Source organism: Heterocephalus glaber, unplaced genomic scaffold, assembly GCF_053883595.1.
Source record: "Heterocephalus glaber isolate CG9 unplaced genomic scaffold, H.glaber_assembly_v1.0 deba00001504, whole genome shotgun sequence".
Taxonomy (NCBI): Eukaryota; Metazoa; Chordata; class Mammalia; order Rodentia; family Bathyergidae; genus Heterocephalus; species Heterocephalus glaber.
The window spans coordinates 61,788,277-61,793,476 of record NW_028258324.1 but is presented as its reverse complement, the minus strand read 5'-3'; the positions used below and the strand labels follow the sequence as shown (position 1 = coordinate 61,793,476).

The following is a 5,200-nucleotide window of genomic DNA, read 5'->3' as shown; positions in this document are numbered from 1 at the left end:
TCCCCCTCTCTCTCCAGCCGTGTTCCTTCACCCCACAGTGTGAAATTCTCCTTTGTGGCTGTCTCCCCTCAGCCGGAATGCAGACTTTTCCTTCATGGCCAGATCCATCCCCATAATCAGCACTTGTGAGCACAGTGGGGATCGGTAAGCACCGGCCACCAAGTTCCACCTCACCAGTGACATGATCTTGCCTTCATCATTTCACCCTGAGCAGATTCCTTCCCCACGAGTTGAGTGACTCCTCTTCTCCTGTCCCCAGAGCTCTGTGGGGCTCCCCAGCCCGGCTGAGGCCCACAGCTGGAGCGAGCTCTGTACAAGCGCATTCCCTGGCAGCCGGGCCTGGACAGCATCTCCCAGTGTCCCTTCCCCTCCTCTCTCTCCCTTGCCCTGAAAAGTCCTTCCTGCCAAGGAGATGCAGAAGTCGTTTATTTCCAGCCACGAGAGCATTCATTCTCCGCTGTCCCAATTTCCTGGCTTTCACAGCAGTTCCAGCAACACCAAGCCCTCTGTCGCCGGCCGCCCCTCTTACTGCCCGAGCTGTGGGAGCTCGCTCGCCGGCCGTCTCGGTGCCTTTGGAATATCTGTTCAGAAAAAGGTGAGTGGCATCGCTGGTAAAGGCGCGGGGAGAGTGAACCTCTGTGATTGGCCAGATCAGGAGGACCCTGAGCTTGACAGTGTACACTGACACGGGCTCTCATACTCACTAGGTAAGAGGCGTGGAACTGGCAGCACGACTCAAGAAACCAATTTGGTAACACAATTCCACAGGCATCAGAACTTTCTTCGTCTTTTTCTCCTCTTCTGGTAGTGCATGTGATATATAAATACACTCACTGTGGAGAGTCGGTGCCTATACATATCGCATCTTGATCTCTTTAATGCCCCCTTCCCTCCTCTTCCTCCCTTCTCCCCAACACCCAGATCTTCTTCCTATCTCCACAAACTCTACCTGCCTGTTTCTTATCATCTTCCTTTTATTTTGCTCTTTAAATTATTTATACTTTGGATTTCTCATATAAGACAAACCATGAGCTATTTAGTCTTCTGACAGACATCGAAATTTTCACATCGTTTCACTTGGCAAATTCTCAGAGACAGTCTGAGGTGTTTCCCTGGAACTCACACAACTTTTAAAAGAAAGCAAAGGGGTAGCTCTTTGTGACCATAATCTACACAACAGATTTTCAGATATGATGTGGAGCCATAAGCAACAAAAGAAAACAGTAGGTAAATTGGGCCTCCCCAAAATTCAAAGCCTTTGTGTATCAAAGGGTACTATTAAGAAAGTCAGAAGACTGCCCCCAAAATGGGGCCATTTTCTCCATATGTCTGGATTTTTATCCAAGAATATTTTAAAAACCTCTTGGAACTTAACACAGAGGGGGAAAAAACCCCACAAGCTTAAAGTGGGCAAAGAATTTAGACAGATTTTTCTCCAGAGAAGATGAACATCTAATGATCAATAAACACATGGAAAGACAGTAACCATCACTAGTTGCTAGGAAAATGAAAATCAAAACCAGAGTGAGATACTGCTCCACACCCACTGCGACAATCACTTTAAAAAGAAAGGAAAAGAACAGGGGTGGGAAGGTGGAAGGTACAGCCTCATCTATGGCTGTTGGGGCAGTGAACTGGCATGGCTCTTTGGCAAATAGTTGGACAATCATCCAGACCGTTAAACATAGAGTTTCCGTATGAACCTGCAACTCCACACCTAGGAAGAGCCTCAAGACTATGGGAAATCCATGTTCTTCCAAAACAGTGCATGGATGTTCATGCAACTCTATTCACATTAGCCAAAAAGTGGAAGAACAGGAGCCCATCAATTGGTGAATGGCTAAACAAAATGCAGAACAACTGTATAATGAAATGTTATTTGGCTATAAAAAGAATAAAGTACAGTTGGTCATCTGTATCCATCAGTTCCCCACCCACGGATTCAACCAGCGGTGGACAGAATATGTGTATGTGTGAAATGACATCTGCATGAAGAGGGACAGGTTTGTTTCCTTGATGTTCCCTAAACAATACAGCCCAACAACTGTTCACATAGGATTTCCATTGCTTAGGTATTTTAGGTAATCTAGAGATGATTTAAAGAACACGACAGGGGCCAGGGATTTGGCTCAGTGGTTCCAGCGCCTGCCTCAAAAGTGTAAGGTCCTGAGTTCAATCCCCGCTACCAAAAACAAAAAACAAAAAAAGAACACGACAGGATGTGCACAAGTTACATTGCAAATACCACATCACTGTATGTAAGGGAGCCGGGACTCTGACGTTTATTACTGGGAGGGGTCCTGCAGTCACTGCCCCTGGATGCAGGATGAGTGCATGGACATGGGGGACCATGGGGGTGAACCTTGAAAGTGTTCTGCTACGTGAAAGAGGCCAGACGCCAGACATGGAAAGCCTCATATTGTACAATGTGATGTGTATGAAACGTCCAGAGGAGGCAAATCTGCAGAAACTGAAAATACTTTTGTAGTTGGAGGAGAGGGATATGAGAACAGATTTTTTAATAGGATGATAAAAATGTTCTGGCGATAGTTTCACAACTGTAAAATAAATGCTAAAACCTATGGCTCTGTAGACTTTAAAAAGTGAATTTTATGATGTATGAATCATATCTCAATAAAGCAGTTATTTACAAAGTACTCATTGTAATATGATATTTACACTCAGTGAAGTACTACTCTGCCATAAAGAAAGATACACTTGAGTTATTTGTAGGGAAATGAATGTACCTTGAGACCATCATGTTAAGTGAAATAAATCGGACACACAAGATTAAATATCACATGGTTTCTCTTTTATGAGAAGCCCAAAATATAAATAAAAAGCAAAATAAAAGATAGGTAATAGGAAATAGGGAAATAGAGCTTCATTCAAAGGGATGAAGAAAGGGTGAGAGAGGGAAGGGAAAGAGAGGTAAAAAATATTAAGATGTTGTGTACTTGTACCAACTCCACACAAGGTTTGTGAACATTATGTACTGCAAACATGTACCAATAAAAAATTTTAAATAGGGAAAATTCAAAACTTGCTTTCGTAAGAGAATAATTAACTAAAAGTGAATCTGTTTGATAGAATAATATAAGCCATTCGATTGTACCTTCAAAATATTGTCATACTGTGTCAAATAATTACGAAAGAATATTACAATATAGTCACGACTATATTTTTTTAAAGTCATATCACTCTGGCTTTTCTCCTTTTCAAGTCTGGAAGAAAACACACCAAACTTTTAATAAAGGTTGGCTGTTGCTGTAGTTAGTCTGTATTTGCTAAGCTTCATTTAAATGGTATGTAGTCATTTTTATTTTATTATTTACATAATTATACAATTATTTTGCAACTCATCGCATGACGTCATGGCCGAGGCGTGTCGGAGCTGTGGCTTCTGGGCGTGTGAGGGTCAGTTCCCCTCCCCGGGGTGGAGGACACGATGTCCCAGGGAGGACAGGCCCCCAGCAGGTCCCCGCGCGCGCATGCGCAGACCCAGAGGGCGGGGCCTCCTGAGGAGCCCCCTCCTTCCTGTCCTGTTTGAAACCCCTGCTGTCAAATCAAAGCGGAGGAGGTGTGGTCCCCCTCTGCCGCTGCCTTTGTCTGTGTATTTGACCCTGTATTTCCTTTCCCATCTCCCTCAGCCAGTGCAAGGAACGACGGGGTGAGACGCGCCCGTGGAAGCCTGAGCAGAATCCCAGTGCATCGAGGTAGGGGGATCTGAGCCCCACTCGGCTGCTAAGAAGAAACGTTCCTCCCTCCGAGAGGTGCTCAGACGCCCAGAGGGCTGCCTTTCTGATGGGACGGTGAATGTCTGCCTTCACTTATGACTCGTGTGTCTCACTTAGCAATAACGATAACACATTATAGGACAGAAAGACTTTCCTCATCTGAATCCACTTCCTTCTTTAACAACCCCTAATAAATAGTATAACTCATTGCTTGCTTTTTCCTTCTTTTTTAGTTTTTTGAGACAGGCTCTTGCTATATAGTTCAGGCTGGCCTTGAACTATGCAATCAAACTCACAGCGATTTTCCTGCCTTGAACTCCTGGCAATCCTCCTGCCTCAGCCTCCTAGTGCTAGAATTTCAGGTGTGTACCACTGTGCCCAGTGACAAAGCCTAACCTCGGAGGGGAAGGACGCTGAGTCTCATGTTGGCATCCATTGTGGAAGGGGAAAGTGCCAGAGCCCAGCTACCTGTGTGTGCAGCAGAAGTGTGAACATGGCCAGGGGCTCTGTCAGTGCGCTCTCACTCTGAGGGATACATATCTGACATCCGCAGCAACAGCCAGGAGCCCTGCCTGGTGTGCAGACCCCAGATATCACAGCCCAGCCCGGCGGCCTGGCTGGCCTTCCCAGTGTGGCTGTTACCCTCTCCTCCGCCAGGGACCACTCCTCTGCAACTGCCACTGCACGCTTTCATCTCCCTTGTGTCAGTGACTCCCGCCAAGTGTATCTCTTGTGCTGCTGCTCGCCAAGCGAAGCCCAGGCACTGTTTCCCAGCCTTCTCTAATCCAACCTGTGCAGCTGCACAGAGCCTGGATGTAGGATTTAAGGTTTGCTTTATTGCTCCTTTGTTGTTGTCTTGAAAATCACAGCTACGTTTTAGCAGAGGGACCCACTTATTCCATTTCCATCCTGCAACTGCCCTGTCCCTGCCTGTGGCGATCACCCTCCACAGCTGCTATGCTTTAAAATGAAAATAGTCCCCAAAGCCTTGAGTGCTTGGAAGGGGATTGGGTGGGCCATGTAGCTCTCTTGCTGTTAGGAGGTCGGGTCCCATAGGAAGAGGCGCAACCTGGAAGGGTCTCTCTCCCCCGCCATCTCCTCCTTCCTCTCTCTGCTTCCTGGGTGCCATGAGGTGAGCAGCTCTCCTCCGCCAGACCCTTCTGCCATGCTGCTTCTGCCTGGAAACAACCAACCACACAAGGACTGAAATTTCTAAAACAACCTGAGCCAGAATAAATCTCTCCTCCTTTATGCTGTTTGTGCCAGGTATTTTGTCCCAGCAACAAGGAGAGTGACTAAGTCCACTCTTCACCCCACACTCCTCCTGCCCACATTTCTGGGGAGCAGAGAAGTTTGGCCTCCAATAGACTCTTGGGGATTGGTTCTTGAAACTTTTACATGATCTATTATAGTTCCCTTTTCCCCATGACGAGTCTTTGACACATGACATCCATGTGAAGTAT

General features: G+C 46.3%; 1 long non-coding RNA gene across 1 annotated transcript; it reads left to right on the top strand.

The window, feature by feature from the left end:
* Positions 1–366: 366 nt before the first annotated feature.
* LOC147825385 (uncharacterized) lies at positions 367–3,945 on the top strand. The gene is made up of 2 exons (XR_015441012.1): positions 367–595; positions 3,651–3,945. It is a non-coding gene; the product is annotated as an uncharacterized LOC147825385 (long non-coding RNA).
* Positions 3,946–5,200: the final 1,255 nt, after the last annotated feature.